General features: G+C 45.4%; 1 long non-coding RNA gene across 1 annotated transcript; it reads right to left on the reverse strand.

Annotated features, from left to right (window-relative positions):
- Positions 1 to 10,094: 10,094 nt before the first annotated feature.
- LOC116217172 lies at positions 10,095 to 15,112 on the reverse strand. Its single transcript, XR_004161311.1, has 2 exons — positions 12,681 to 15,112; positions 10,095 to 10,881 (listed from the first exon to the last, which is right to left on the reverse strand). It is a non-coding gene; the product is annotated as an uncharacterized LOC116217172 (long non-coding RNA).
- Between the last annotated feature and the right edge of the window lie 6 nt (positions 15,113 to 15,118).

Genomic DNA, 15,118 nt, shown 5'->3' on the forward strand with positions numbered 1-15,118 from the left:
GATTGCTCTACATTCTTACTCTCAGATACCCTATCACCAGGCCAAGGTTGTGCACAGTGATGTGGGGCACCAAGCCCTCTGCCCATCCAGTGGATAACTCATCGTTATTCCAGCCATTTGTCACAAGCTCACCCTCATTACGTGGGGGTACACTTAATATCGAGTAAAGGAAAGGGGAATGGCCGTAAGCACTTTGTTGAGGCTTTAGTGGATATTCAGCAGTGACAGCGGCATGCCAGGCTGAGAGGCACAGCCAGCAGCTGGCAAGGAATGTGTCATGTAGCTTTGTGAACACAGACTGTGCAAAAAGATTCAAAGGATGTTCCAGAGGCAAATTGGTTGCAGCTAAATTTGCCCTCCTACTCCTGAATTTGCTTTTTAGAGCCCTTAGCTTGAAAATTAGCTGGAACTGATGAGCTGAGTCGGAGCTGACTAAAGGATCTTTGCATATTAAGGAAACTGCAGCACGATTTAAATGTACTTGTGTCTATGTGGCATGGAAATTCAGCCTTCAGTGCCTCCTGTTGCTACTCCCGAGAGGAGAGCTTCACAGCTCTGTAGAGGGCTCCTGCAGAGAGCAGGGGAACTATTTTGCCTTGGATTTGTAAGCTAAGAAAGAGTGAAAAGATAAGTTATCTCTTCTCTCATTGTTTTTGAGCTTTGTACTCGCATTTTGTTTTTCATGCTCAGGCATTCCCTGGCAGTGACCTCACACCTGTTATATATTCCATTACCAAAGGTGAATAATCCAGGCAAATATGAAGAATGGGAGAACTATGTGCTTGCTTACTCAGATAATGAACTTAAAGGATGAAATCACCTCAGTCTTGCATTCAAAACAACCCTTTGGGATCCTGTTATGGTGGTAAAAGATACCGGAGGAAGGTGGAGTGTGTTGTGTCAATGGCAGCAGCACTTTCGCTTCCTTGGACTTCTTCCTTTATAAAGGCAATCGTTGAAACCTTTCTATCACTTGAGTATTGACTTTATGCCCTAAGAAAGAAAACTGCGGCTTGAGCAGTGGTTTAATGCCATCTGTCCAAGACCACTGGAGCAGGTCTGCTCAGCCACAGGCTGGCTGCACGTTTGCCCCATATGCAGCCATCTCTACCATCATTTGGAGAGCATGAGGGAAGCGGCTGTGCCACCCCCTGCCTCTGTCACCTTGTGCCATACGTCAGCTCGGCTCAAGCTTGCCCTTATGGCAGCCACACTGCGCCTGACCCCTGCATGGGTGTACAAAGGTGGGAAGAGGGTGGGCCGTTTCCTGCTCTTAAACAACTGCACGCTGTTAGGTCGGGGACAATTGAGCCTCTGGTGTTTATACTGTCTTTGTCTGCACAGACCGTGTGGATGCACACCCGATGCAGTTGCTGGGAGATTTTCTTGCTGATTTTGATGGCGCTGGCATTTCACCTCCGATGTTTGTTTTAGTCATCCCCTTCTTGAATCAGTATCTCGAGCTTCTTAAAAATGCATTGTGGCTATGTTTGGGTTTATTTGCATTCCTTTTTTTTCTTTTCTTTTTCTGAGTAAACGTAAATGGGGAAGTCTTATAAAATACAGTCTTCTTGGTGCCCTACAGAAAGTAAATGTCACCTCCTTGTGACACATTCAGAGATCCCTTTGCAGAGTCCACTCACACAGCCAACGTGACACCAAGAATGTCCCAAGGGTTTGCCCTCCCAGGGCCACCTTCCAGGATCCAAGCACTCAGCTCAATGTAAACCTCAAAATGTTGCTGGACACTCAAAGACATTCAGCATCTTGCACTTTAACAGAACTCAGACTTGTTTTGTGCACAACAGCTGTAATGCAAGAGCTTGTGTCAAATGGAGAATTTTTCTTTTTCAATCTCCAGCTTTTCTATTTGTGTTACACTAAGTGGTCTCCAGCTGCGAGGAAACACAGAAAACTTCTTATTTAATAACTTTTCAATAATCCTAAAGAAATTATTTGCCCCTGTTGGAATGGCTTAGTCTGCATGTCTTCAGAAACATCTTGATAAATAACACCAGGCACTGAAAATACTTTTCCAATGCTGTAGGCTGGAATATAACTCATAGTGTAGCTGCACTGACATTCAGTCAACACACTCACTGTTTGCAGATTCCTCCTTTTCTTATTCTTGATGGTGTCTCAGATCTGCTAACACAAGAGAAGATCCAGTAGAGGTGAAACCATCTTGTATTCAAGAGGGACTGAGAGACAGACCTGTTTGGATTTCTTGTTTGCCTTGCATTCAATTTGAACATCATCCTGGGTCTATGTGCAGTTTTTCACTCTGAAAAACATCTGGGAAAAGTGCTTAGGAAAAACAGCAGATTCAAAATAATAACAAGCCCTACCAAACAAACAAAATCCTGTATTTGCCCCTAGATCTTAGTGACTGAAAGATGATGACATAGAAGGTTCCTGTTTTATCCGTTCTCAAATAGCTTTTTTTTCTTCAATGGCAATTATACTCCTGAGAAAAAAGTCAGAGTTGGCATCTTTGAGCAGATTACTCCTAAAATAAAGAAGCATTTCCAAGCCCAGTGGTTTCGGATGTTATGATCAATGTTTATTCACTTGTCCTCTCTTTCCATGGAACTGGCAGTGACTGCTGTTTCTCTATCCAATACCACTGTTATGTCTGTAGCTCTAATCTAGCTACTTATATGGTCTCCACCATCATAATGTTTGAGAACATCCCAAGAAATTAAAAAAAAATAAAAGAATTAAAACTCTAGAATAAATAACAGACTCTTCTGTCCTTCCCAGCTTGATTTTCAAAGCCTTGAGCCTTCATGTTTGTATATGCGTGAGGAAAAGCTGAGCTGAAGAAATGGTTTCTACCTTGGGCAGTGAGAACGGTGGGGGGGAAGCTGCCGTGGGACAGGCACACGAGTGACCAGGGCTGCTCCAGGAGCCTGCAAGTACTGGATGTGCTTCCCCTCGGTTTTCTCCTCCTTAACCCTTGGCTCCATATTGTTTTACATGATTCCTGGAATTCAGCAAGTCATAAAAGTTCTGAGAGGCAGAGAGTAGATGCGGGTTTTTCTTTTGATAGAGAAAACTATTCTTTCTGCCTGGAGACAAGTTCCCTGCCCAGCTTGCAGTGGAGGTGTTCCCTCCATTTGTTCTGAACGCATTCGGATCAAGGTCAGAGCTTCTGCGTCTCTTCTCTGTGTTTGCTTGGGGATTGTTTCTGCTATTTCTGTGGACCCTGAAGTCATCCGAGCTGAAACTTAGCCTCAAATTCAGCTTCTTGTTAAGAAAGTTTTCCCACTAGAGGGGACTAGCTAGTAGTGGGTTGCTAGGAGCCCAGCCTTATCTCCTCACCCATTGCCCAGTTTTGGTGCTTTGGACTTGCAGCCAGGGCAAGGAGAGGCTGCTGAACCTTCAGTCTGTTGACTCTGGGCCTCATTTGAGGGGAAGAAAGCAAACCCTTTTGCACAAAGTGGGCTAGGTCTGTGGGGAAGATTTAAGGGCAAAATCTCCTACCTGAATAGAAACAAGCTAAAATTCTTGCCACGTTCTTTAAATCCAAGAGCAGCAAATGGACAAATTACCAATGTATAAAAATACAAGTAAACACATGCCAACATTAATTGGAGGATCATGTCCTTCCCTGTGACCTTAGCCTGTGTGACCATACTTCTGCTATAAGGGATGTGAGCACTTGCTTCCTCCTGCAGCAGACAGAAGCCTCATTTCCAGCTACACGATTAAACTGCACGTGAGGAAATGATTGAGTACATTCTTGACACACCTTTTTTGTTTTTTGACCTGGATCAATGAAAAGAAGTATCATGATGTCTCATATTTGGGCTGGAAACTAAGCAATCTGCGTACTTGCAGGAACGAGATACAGTCGTCTCCAAAGCTTTTGTTGGCAGGAGGACAGGCAGCTGTCAGCGCTTCAGTCTAGAAGTAGATGCAGCTCATTAGGACAGTTGGATATCATCAGATTAGCTGGGCTTGGAGATAGGGTGAGACAGGAAAACACATGACAAGAACTGGCACCTCAAACCCTCTCCCTTCAGAAACACTACCTCAAAACCAAGGAATGTTGTAGTCGATTGTAGCCAATATCAATAGAATATATCCTAATTTATGGGCAGACTTGCCAAGTATTTCAGCATGGGTTTCAGTGCCCCTGGTACACATAAAAGTTATGGCACCGGTTCTGGATTAGTTACTGGGACTCTGGTAATGATGTTCCTGGCGTAGCACTCCTTGCAAACACGTACTTTGGAGGAGTTCCCATACATTTTTTTATTGTCCACCAGAGCTGTGGTGGTAAACTGTATGAAATCAATCCAGAAAACTGGAAAAAATCAAAATTAAATTGGGGGGAGGGGAACCAAGTAAAGATGGCAAAGCCTTTATGGTGTAGACTTAAAACAAAGCCAGGAATCAATCGGCTGTGGCTTGACAAAGTCACGAAGGAAGGAATTTTAGGCTTTCTTTCAGTGCCCTTAGACGACTACCTGAAATGCTCAGTTCAGTTCTGAAAATGCTTGCTGACTAGAAACAACTCACAGGTGGATGGCAACAAAAGCAACAACAACAAAAAATAGCTGAGGGGCAGCAGGGACTAGTTTTGAAGAAAGATTAAATAGGTTTGGCTCGGTGACAGACAAAGGTAGCCAAGATCCTTGACAATACTCCATGTGTGTTTGAACGTAAACAGCAGGAGGCAGATAAAGTGTTTGTCAACATGCATAGCCACGGTTTGTTTTTGTGTTCAAAACCTCTTTGTTCTCAGCACACTTCTCCTTTCAGAGCTTGCACCTCAGTTTCACAACCCAAGCAGCAGGGATACCATGTGTTTCTTTGGCGCTTTTCATCCCACGATCCCCAAACGCTTCACAGAGGTGAATTGAAGGAGCCTTGGATAAAGCAAACAAACAAAAAGATTAATTTATTCCTCCCAAAATGCAGTCAGCTGTGGTGTAAAGTCAAAGAGGACCTGGATTCTCTCTTTATGTTACCGCAGAGTTGCAAAGGATGTGGTATCCACGCTTTGCCCATTTCTGGGGACGTGTGAGCAAAGGCACAGTGAGAGTGCACTGCAGCAGGCAGACCAGAAATTTTATCCGAGGAGATGGAGGAATAAAAGAGGGAGAATTGCAGTTTCTTTCCTTCAAGGATATTTAGTTTGATCAACTTGTCTCTGCCTTTGTTCTTAACCATTATGAGGATGTGCAGGCAGAGCTGGCTGTTATTTCTGTGCTGAGCAGCGCCTCTGCTTACTCAGTACTGATTGAAGGTTGCTAGAGCAACATTAAAACCACTTCCTATAGAGAGATGTGCTCTGTGGGCCTACACAGCTAGCAGAACTTATGAAATTTCATGGAGGAAATACAACGCAAAGAACTAAGTGGTGTGGAAATCTTAAATGGGGATGTAACTGCAGCTACTTCTTAGTCAATGCTAAGGGAAAATAGGAGTGTGATGCCCTTGTATTTGAAAATCTCTTTACTTTTGACACAACTTTTATTCTGTTTGTCATCAGTGTTGAAAGAGGAAGCTGACAATGAAAAGAAAGAGTTTTCCGAAGATTAAATTCTTTATTAATGGCTTCTACTTTATCTGATTACTGGATACTGTAAGATGAATCCTGAGGGCTTTGCAATAAGGAAGATCTGCACTACTTAAATTATAATTCCTGTGGTAAAGCTAAAATAGGGTGTGAAAACTAGCATTCATTAGTATTCAAACAATGCTCAGTGCTGAGCATACCTTCCATAGTTAATAAATGCGGAACTCACATCTGGGCTATTTACTAATAAAATCCCCAGCCATTTCTGTAGAATTTGATTTACTACCCAATTATATTGGTGTGGTCCTGGGAAGGAGAGTTCAAGATATCCTTATTCTGGATGTTCCTGTTTCCTGTACACTTCCTTCTGAGTTCTGTGAATCAGAGGTTGCTTGAGCAGTGTTCCTCCTGAAAAACATTTGCAGTGCTTTTGATGCAGACTTTTTGCTTCATTGCCTACTCCACATCCTTGGCTGTAAAAATAATATAGCAATTTCTTCTGGTTTCCCCTCGTACTCTCAAAATAATTCAGGGCATAGGATATGCCAAGAGAATTGTGAAAGCCTGGACCAGGATTTTGTGGCCACGATTCTGCAAGTAAAAGCAATGACATTACTCCTGAAGTATTGCAGTTGGTTTAAAGATCACCTTGCTAGAAAGCGTCAGCAAACAGAGAGAAAGAGAAAACAGCAGAGCTTCAGAGAGTCACCCATGATGAAAAATTAAAAGTTTTCTGGCTTTTGAATCAGAACAGAAGTGGGGTTTTTGGCATCATCATGAAAACTAAGGTCAGTGTGGACTATAAAATACAGAAACGTGTGAAAGATCTCATTCGCTTCATAGCTCTAGCAGAGTCAAGGGAAGAAGGTATAACACATTTATCCCCAGATCTAGATGAAATATGGCACAAAAGATGTGTTGTGTAGCTGGGATACAGTGGGGTCAGAGTCCCTTACAGTGACTTAAACCAGCTCCTGGTACCAAAGCTCCCTTGGTACCCCTGTGTAATGCACCAAGAGGGAGGCAGCTGTCTTTCTCTGACCCAGCAACAGCTGAATGAAGGTGCTGGGCTAATGGCATGACATTGGTGACAAGAAATAGCCCTCTGACAATTAAAAAGGCGATTTCAGCAGTGTAACCTATGAGGCTGGGAAGCAGGTACCATGCCATGCCCCATTGCTGACAGGTGAGCTGCCTCTAAAACTATACTGTGCAAAATACTAGAGAATGTGCAGTTTGTAGGAGCCTAATGCAGGTAGCAAGGCAGCTGACTTGTCAGATGATGGGGGCCTGCAAAGAGCTCCATTGGTCTTATGCTTCTTTTCCATCTCTGATTTCTGCCCTGCTGATGTTTGAGCACATTACTGTCCAGTTGCATGGTTTGTTTTATAACCAAAGGGGACAGCTGAGTTCCTTCTACAGCAGCACTGTGTTTTGGTTTTTTTTTTTTTGTGATGCCAATGCCATGACCTTTATTCATGAAAAACAAAGTACAAATGGGGAAAGCAGGGTGGAGCTCCATCAGAAATGTGATGTAAACAGCTGCAAAGATGTGGCTGTGCACCTCCAAAGACATTTCCCACTAGGTATGAATCTGAGCAACACGGTTTGCAAACACAGCAGAGATCCTATCTGATATTTTGTTAAGCTAATTGCCTATATCTAAAAGCAAGGTCTAATAAAATTGCCAAACTGAACTCTCGGTCTAATTAGACAACAATAGCTTCCAAAGGACTTAATGGAAACAAATGTCCATTCCAGGTACATGCTGACATTTCAGAAATGCCAACCTCTTTCTAGTGTTCAGGAAGGTAACAGGGTCCATTCAGCAGGAGAAGAGCTCCTTTCTGTTGTGAAAACACATTCTCCCCACTACCCTTGAAATCTCATCCCGAGGCAAGTTTAAAATAATTCACGCTTTCACTCTTACAAAAATATTTTCACATTTGAAGCAAACAGCTGTGATGCTGGTGGAGAGCGGCAGAAATATGACCTGGAACAGGCTGCTGGTGCCTGGTGGGTAGGAGCCCACGCGTTGCTTCCCTGTGCCATGGGAGCAGTGAGTGGGTGCCTGGCAGGGAGAACACGCCCGGTACACGTGTGGTCCCAGTGAGCGTGTAGCTGCCAGACGGAGAGGATCCCGGTGTGATCTGGGTGGGTGGATCCCTGTGAGGCAAGCATCCCTGTTGTCAGCACTGTGTGCTGTGCTTGATGTAACGGCCGCAGAGCCAAGTGGGGCAAAGGGGCTGGAGGTACCCCACAAACCTGAGACAAGGTCACTGAGGGTCCTGCACTCGTTTTGTGACTGGTTTCGTGTTAACACAGCTCTGTGATTACATGCTACGCTGTATGGACAGGAATTTTATATGAACTGATAGCGCAGTGAATTGCATCTAAGAGGGAGATTTAGGTTGGATATAAGGAAGAAGGTTTACAGTAAGTGTGGTGAGGCACTGGCACAGGCTGCCCAGAGAGGGGTGGGTGCCCCATTCCTGGAGACAGCCAAGGTCAGGCTGGATGGGCTTTGAGCACCTGATGGAGCTGTTGGTGTCACTGTTCATTGCAGGGAGGTTGGACCAGATGGTCTGTAAGGGTCCTCTCTGACTCAAATGATTCTATGGTTCTATAGCTTAGTGGACATGGTGGTGATGGGTTGATGGTTGGACTACATGATCTTAGTGGTCTTTTCCAACGTTAATCATTCTGTTTCTATGATGCTGATGTGGATGGACTTCTGCCTGGCTTTGCTCCCATGTACGGCTCCTGGGGGGTTTTGCCCCACACAGGCATCCCCTTCTCTAACAGGCTCCATACCAAGAGCTTGAAAAAGATCAGAGCACACATCCTGCTCCCTCCAGCTTTTCGTCCCCTTAAATGGGTCAGTCTTTCAGTAGGTGGGGCAGAAACATCTCATAAAAACACCGTTGTCAAGGCTGCTTCTAAACAACAGGGCAGATATGCACGCCATTAGCATACAGGGACATGCAAGAAACTCCCTCAAATTCTGCCCTTGCTGACAACACCACCGTGAGTCACGTTGGCGTGGGGCCAGGCCAGGAGCAAGCTGCTGGGAAGCACCCGGGCAAACTTTCCACAGCCAACGCCTGCCCAGGTCAAGAGCCAGCGTCAGGTATCCATGCAGGGATGCCGTGCTGAATGCTGCTGACTTTATTTTGGGCAGTGGAGATTCTGGCTGAAAGATCACTTGAGAGCGTGCCAAAGGCCCAGAAAAGGTAACTGCTTAGGAAGGCTCAAGGTCACCCAAACTGCCCGCCTCCCCATAGTGACATCGCTGCCCTCCGGAGCAGCACTGCCGCAGCGGTGGAAGCCCAAGCATCCTCCATGGGGCACGTGGGGATGGCTCCAAGTGTCTGCGCCCAAGGGCAGTGGGCAGGGACGTGCCAGGAGCTGTGTGACATTCCGCAGAAGGGCAGCACAGTGCTCTGCGGGTTAACCACGAAGCTCCCTGCGCCGGCTCCCCTGCCCCAGCCACCAGACGCAAGCAGTTTGTTTTGCATTTGGACTGGTAGGCTGGAAAACCAAAGTGCTGTGTTTTTAAGTTTATATTATATGCTTGCGTTCCAGTTCTGTTAATTAAAATCATGTAGCTGAATGAGCAGTCGCTTGATAGCTCGCAGGGTTTATTTTAAATTTTCTCTCTATTTTTTCTGGATGCTCGAGCATTTGATGCTCTTCCTCTCTCTGCTTGCAGCGCATTAATTCACCTAAGTAGAAACTCTATCTGTCTGAACCAGTAAAAGCGTGCATTTGGGAACGGTTTTGTTTCTTATGGTATTTTCTGTTAGTGTTTGCCTACAGCTGCCGATGTAATTTGTCAGAATAAACTAGGTACTTCAAAATCATTTTTTATACACTCTTCCTAAGTGTTCCACCATCATTTGAGAGGGGAGGGAGCAGGGGGACCCCCCAGCAAATAGAAAGGAATATGAGCATGCAGGAATATACTTAAGTGATCACACTTCTTTCTCTTTGTGGGTGTGATCCATCATCTTGTCAGGATCAATGGGAACATAGGTGGGCTCACCACCGTGCAACTCAGCACTGCCTTCCCTTGCAATGCCCACTGTCACCTGGCACGTGGTCAGGGCAGCTCAGCGTGGTGACCAGCTGCAGATAGAATGGAAAGGGATCTGCACAGCAGCCTTAGACCCTGCTGACTTTTTATTGCTGTCAGTGCATCTGCCACACGTTCTTCCCCATCTCCTAGCATACGTCCTCCCATGACTTCTCAGCTTTTGCATGGCCTTTGCAATGCCCCGTAACCGTCCCAGCTTGGCAAGAACTGTTCTGCTTGCAAGGCTGAGGAAATCTCTGTGCAGGCAGAATATCAAGCTGGAATACATTGGGTGTCCAAAATTTTAGATCAGCTGTGTCATTGCAGCCCTGCTCTGCTACAGGGCGAACAGCATCACCTCCGAGCACACCTTGTGCTACTGGTGTAGTGCTGGTGCAGGACTCACCCCACCAGGGGAATGCTGCTTAAAATGCCGAGACTCACAGTGTTGCTCTCAGGACTGCAAACTCAAAGTGTGGACATGCAAAAGACCGTGCCAACACAAGCACAATTTACTTGGTCTGCACACAGAGCTCCTTGCAGCTCAGCTCTGCACCCACATGCTTCTGTCACGCAGGAGTGAGCATCACCTTAACCCAGCAGAGCCCTTCTATGCAAATCTCTGCCTGCTCTGCATTGTGCGAAGTAATGATTCCAGAACTGGATCCAACAAGATGGCATTTTTCTGCAGCAAGCACATTCAGACTTAGCCTTTTCAGGCCTTGTATCTCAGTTATTAATAGTAATGTTTGCCTTCTTTTGGAAAATTGAATTCATATGATAAAGAGGAACTTTATGTATTAAATTCTGATGCACAACTTCTGGTATGAGTGCTCTTGCAAAATACAGAAGTGGAAAATGTAGGTTACGTGGTGGGAAGTTGTTTTCTTTTTTGTTTGTTCATTTGCTGTTGCTGTTGTCTTTTATTTTTGCAAATTTCATATGACAAAGCCAGCAAAGAACAACGGCAACATTTAACAAATCCATTGCCTGTTGATCTTGTCCCATCCAATCAGGTGGCAAATTCAGGCAGGCATTGCAAGGTTTGATAAGAGCTCTTAAGTAGCAATTATTTCAGGCAATAAAGACATGCTTAAAAGGTGAAAGTAGTACATCTGCCAGTATACACATAGCTGTAGGTAAGCTTAATTAAAATAGAAGAACTTTCAGGGAAGCACAGTCATTGGATTTCCTTCTGCAGCATTAAGAAGGGCACAAACGTGGATTTTTGCACAGGACAAATGCTGCAGAGTATTTCTCAGGGACCAGTCCTCCCCTGGAAAAGAACAGTCAAACAGAAGCAACACATCCTTATTGTACTTCATTGCTGTGTCTCTATTAAAAGTTACCCCAGCATTTAGCATGTGGGATGCAGCTGAACGAAAATGGATTTCTTGAATTTTTGGTGACTGACTGAAATCCACATACGTACCGGTTATTTTAATTTAAGGAAAAAGGATTTTGTTTCTTTATCCTGTTACATAACTCTGGATCTATTCTCCCTTGAATACACAAGTGTGTTTATCATTAATCTTAAAGGGAAACAGTCACCCTTCAAAACCTTTGCTGAATTTATATGTTTTTTAATGTTGGATCCCAAACGACCGGCTGTGAATTAAAGATGAAAACACATTGTTTATTTTCTAAATCAGATTACTTTAACCTCATTTTATGCACGGCTCTTTTACTGCTTTTCCCCGATAGCAACAGTGAAGAAAAAAAAAAAGATCATTCTTTTGGACATGACTTCCAAAGTGCAAAACATACAGCTCATGCAGCACCCAGCAGAGCTGAGTCCCTGTTATTGCTTTTAGCTCACTTTTATGAAGCCGGCTGCCTTTCAGCTTGGATACATTCTTTAATAATACCTATAGCTTTCATTCTATGCCACATTCCACTCAAGGATTTTAAATTGTTCAGGAGCTCTTGAAAATCCTATGGGCACGGGAGAGCTTTTTTATTTCCAAATAGCTGCCAGTTAACCTGAGACACCAGTGTGACCACTGGCGCCCAGTTTGGTCCCTCTGGGTTTGCCCCTCGCTTTAGGGATCAGCTCCTGTAAAGGAGGAGGCATTTCTAGACCTGCCTTGTGTTTTGGAAAGGCTTCAACCTTTCAGATTTGTAAAGTGCCTCAAATTAACATGTAATTACCTCGATGTAAGGAAACGACCAACGGAAGCAATCCTGTAATGGCCAAGCAGTTTCAAACATAAGCAAAATAGGCCACCAGTAGTATTAAATCACATTCTTAATAGAATGTAAAGCCATTGAGGTTGCTTTTTAAGAATTCCCGTGGCTTTTAGTTTCCTGGTGTGCATTGGTTCCATCATTGGCAGATTCACATGATAGGGGTGTACCAAAATCACAGGTCGTGCTTTGACTTCTGTTTGATATTTTATGTATGTATGATTTAAGGAGATAAACTAAGAAAAATTAACTGCCCAGGCCATAATTTCATCTAAAACAAATACAAACTAAAACTGCAACAACTGAGTGGATTGCATGGATTAGTAAAATATCCCAGTACATAATAGCAATAGCAACAATTCTATTCCCTAGTTCAGTAATGCTTAAAATCTGCAATGCGGAGTCACTGCATGATGCTTAAATCCCCCACCAAATCTGCTACCCTTTTTTCAAGCTCGTGGTCCTTTGCCATACAGAGGAACCCTGAAGGCTGCCCTTGTATAGGGGTATTTATACAGGAAATCTGTGTTTGGAGACTTGTTAATGCAGTGGGCTTATTCAGAGCATCCTTTTACCATTCTTACCTCCGTCCTTCTTTACAGATAGTGAGTGCTCTTAGAGTTCTGCCTGGAATAAATTTTGCTTTTTTTTATTTTGATCTTTATATGTAAAATCTTTCCAATCCTTGCAAAACCTGTCTCTTGTTCTTGCCTCGGTCCTGAGTTACATTCCCCATTCCCCTGAGCAGGCATAGGATGAGAAGAAACAAGGTTTTTTTCCTTAAAAAGGAAGTCCACTTTAAATTTAAAGGTTTGCTGATGAACATATCTTAGGTCCTGGTGTGATATCCCCCCTCCATCCCCCTCATATGATAGAAACATGATCTACCTCTGCCATACGCTTGCATTAATACGCATCCATGTGCAAAGTGAGGCAGTCCCATCTCTGCCCCTTGAGACTTCCTTCCCATGGTGCAGACACAGCGAATCTCTCCCAACTCCTGTGCCATCTCAGTAGATTTCCACACGCTAGAGCCAAGCTGGGGATTTGGCCCAGTGTCTTTTTTAAAACCTGTGACCCAGACGTGGAGATTAAAGACAAGATCTGTTATTGGATTAAACAGATACAAGAGGTGCTCACAACATCAGCACCTAACACCTTAAAACTCCAGACAGGAGATCTGCGTGCAAATGGGGAATATGTTCTGTAGGAAGGAGGCAGAACACAAAGGAAAAACACTGCTAAGCTGTGCCTTGGACAGGTGTGAAAAACCCAGCCACACTGGGTGATGTGCAAAGCACAGCAGTGTTGTATCCTGGCTTTCTATAGCATCATACTACTGGATATGCTGTAGGCCCGGTGTACAAATCATTTAGACTATATTTACCTGTAGCCAAAGAGGTTTGGGCTGAATTATTTCAGTTTGGATGAACATTTTCATGGTGTGCTGTTGAAGGGAACCACTGCATATTGAAATGAACGGAACTGAGGAACTAAAAATAGCAGTAGATTAAAGCCAGACCATCAGTAAAAGGACAGTAATTTAAGGCACTGTTTACATGCTTAATATGATGCACATGCTTATGCTTTGCAATTTGGGCTCTGACTTGTGATGTCAGTTACATAAGAGCTGGAGGAGGCATTAGTGGTGCCATTCCCCAAACACTCTCCAAGCTCCATCACAGAAGTTGTGCTCTCTCGTATTGAAACAGCAGGCAGCGATGCACATATTTATGACACCGAAGTACTAATTAATATCATTGTTCCCCCCAGTTCCAGGTACTGTTTACACGCTACTGATTTCAAAACAGCTTGGGCTGTTTTTTTTCCTTCCCCCAAGCATTTTTTTTTCCCCAAACACAGCGAGCAGCCACGTGCTGCGTGTGGCTGATTTATTTTTTTTTTCTAAAGAACGAGGAACAACAGAACAAGAGAGAGCCAGAGACAGAAAATACAGGCTTTGATTCCTCTAGAGAACTTGAGCAAAATGTTCCGCTGCTGTCAGTGGTACAGCTGTGCTGGCAGGAGCTGCGGTACAGATGAGGCTCCAGCCACTACTCGCGTTTTGCTGCCGCTTTCTCATCGGCACTGAGGCATCCTCGCTGCAGCTGAGCAGGTGGGAAATGCTCTGCCTCGTTCCCCAGCATGGCCGTGGCTGCCTGGGTTTGCGGTCCCTCGTGGAGTCTCACAGGGATGCGTGCAGATGCTGAGCTGCAGTACAAGAAACCTGATTCATAAGGCGTAGGTGGCAGCATGCACTACATCGTGTAATTAGTTTAAACCAGTCTGTCAGAGCAGATAGCTTTTCAATTAGCTGAGTCTATCTTACACCTGTATCTATCTTTCAGTTTGAGGTCTATTCATTTTTCCCACCAGCTCGGTGCTGGGAAATCAGGGAACTCCGAGTTGTGATGCTGTGGCTGTGGCACACTGCATCTGGTGTCCTGCCTGCAACCAGTGCATCTCCCCGAGCTTCTGCACGAACCAGCCGAGGAAATCAGCTTTTCCTAGGGATGTCCCTAAGGCTGATGTGATGGAATTTGGTTCCCTCACCATCCGGGCGGTAGGTGAGGGGCTCCATAGGTGTCACTCACCGAGCACCATCCCGGTGGTGTGGGAAGGTCGGGTCAGTGTCTGGGACAGCCTGACGGCGGGGAATGTTCGTTCCTTTTGGCTCAATCCCTGCTGCTCGCAGCGTGCGAGGTTAGCACAGAGGGATCTCTTTATCTGCTGCTCTGCAGCGTGAACGGTATTTTACAGTGCAGTGCATCTCAGTTCTTTGCAGGGGCTGTATGAAAATGCTTAGTGAGCCTACATGCTGCCGTACTCTTTATTCACAGAACGACAGTAGATGAGGGTAGAAAAGCAGAAAGACATCTCCGAGCCACATTCCCGTCCGACTCCATGAGGAAAGCACCACAGGCTTTCGGAGAAACGAGAACCAATGCGGGACAAACCGTTGCTCCGCTCCTTTCTCCTGCGGCCGCCCCATCGCACTTTGTAGCGCGGCCGAAGCCGGGCGGGGAGGAGGCGGAGAGCGGTGCCGTCGGGTCCGTGCCGCTCCCCAGGCACCTGCCGGCCGCGCTTTCCCCAGCAGGAGAGGGTCGCCCCGAGCACATAATGCCCCCCAGCCAACCCGGAGCGACACCGACCGCGGAGTCCGAGCGCCCGTCGTCCTCCCGGGTAGCGCGGCCGGATGCTTTGTCTGAGAGAAGGGCTCTCTTTGTGCGGAGATAGAAAAATAGCAACACACGAGAAACGAAACCCTCGCTCGGAGCTCTCGGGCAGCGGGTGAGGCTGCGGCCGGGAGCCCGCGGGGCGGCGCG

Source organism: Meleagris gallopavo, chromosome 14 (genome assembly GCF_000146605.3).
Source record: "Meleagris gallopavo isolate NT-WF06-2002-E0010 breed Aviagen turkey brand Nicholas breeding stock chromosome 14, Turkey_5.1, whole genome shotgun sequence".
Classification (NCBI taxonomy): Eukaryota; Metazoa; Chordata; class Aves; order Galliformes; family Phasianidae; genus Meleagris; species Meleagris gallopavo.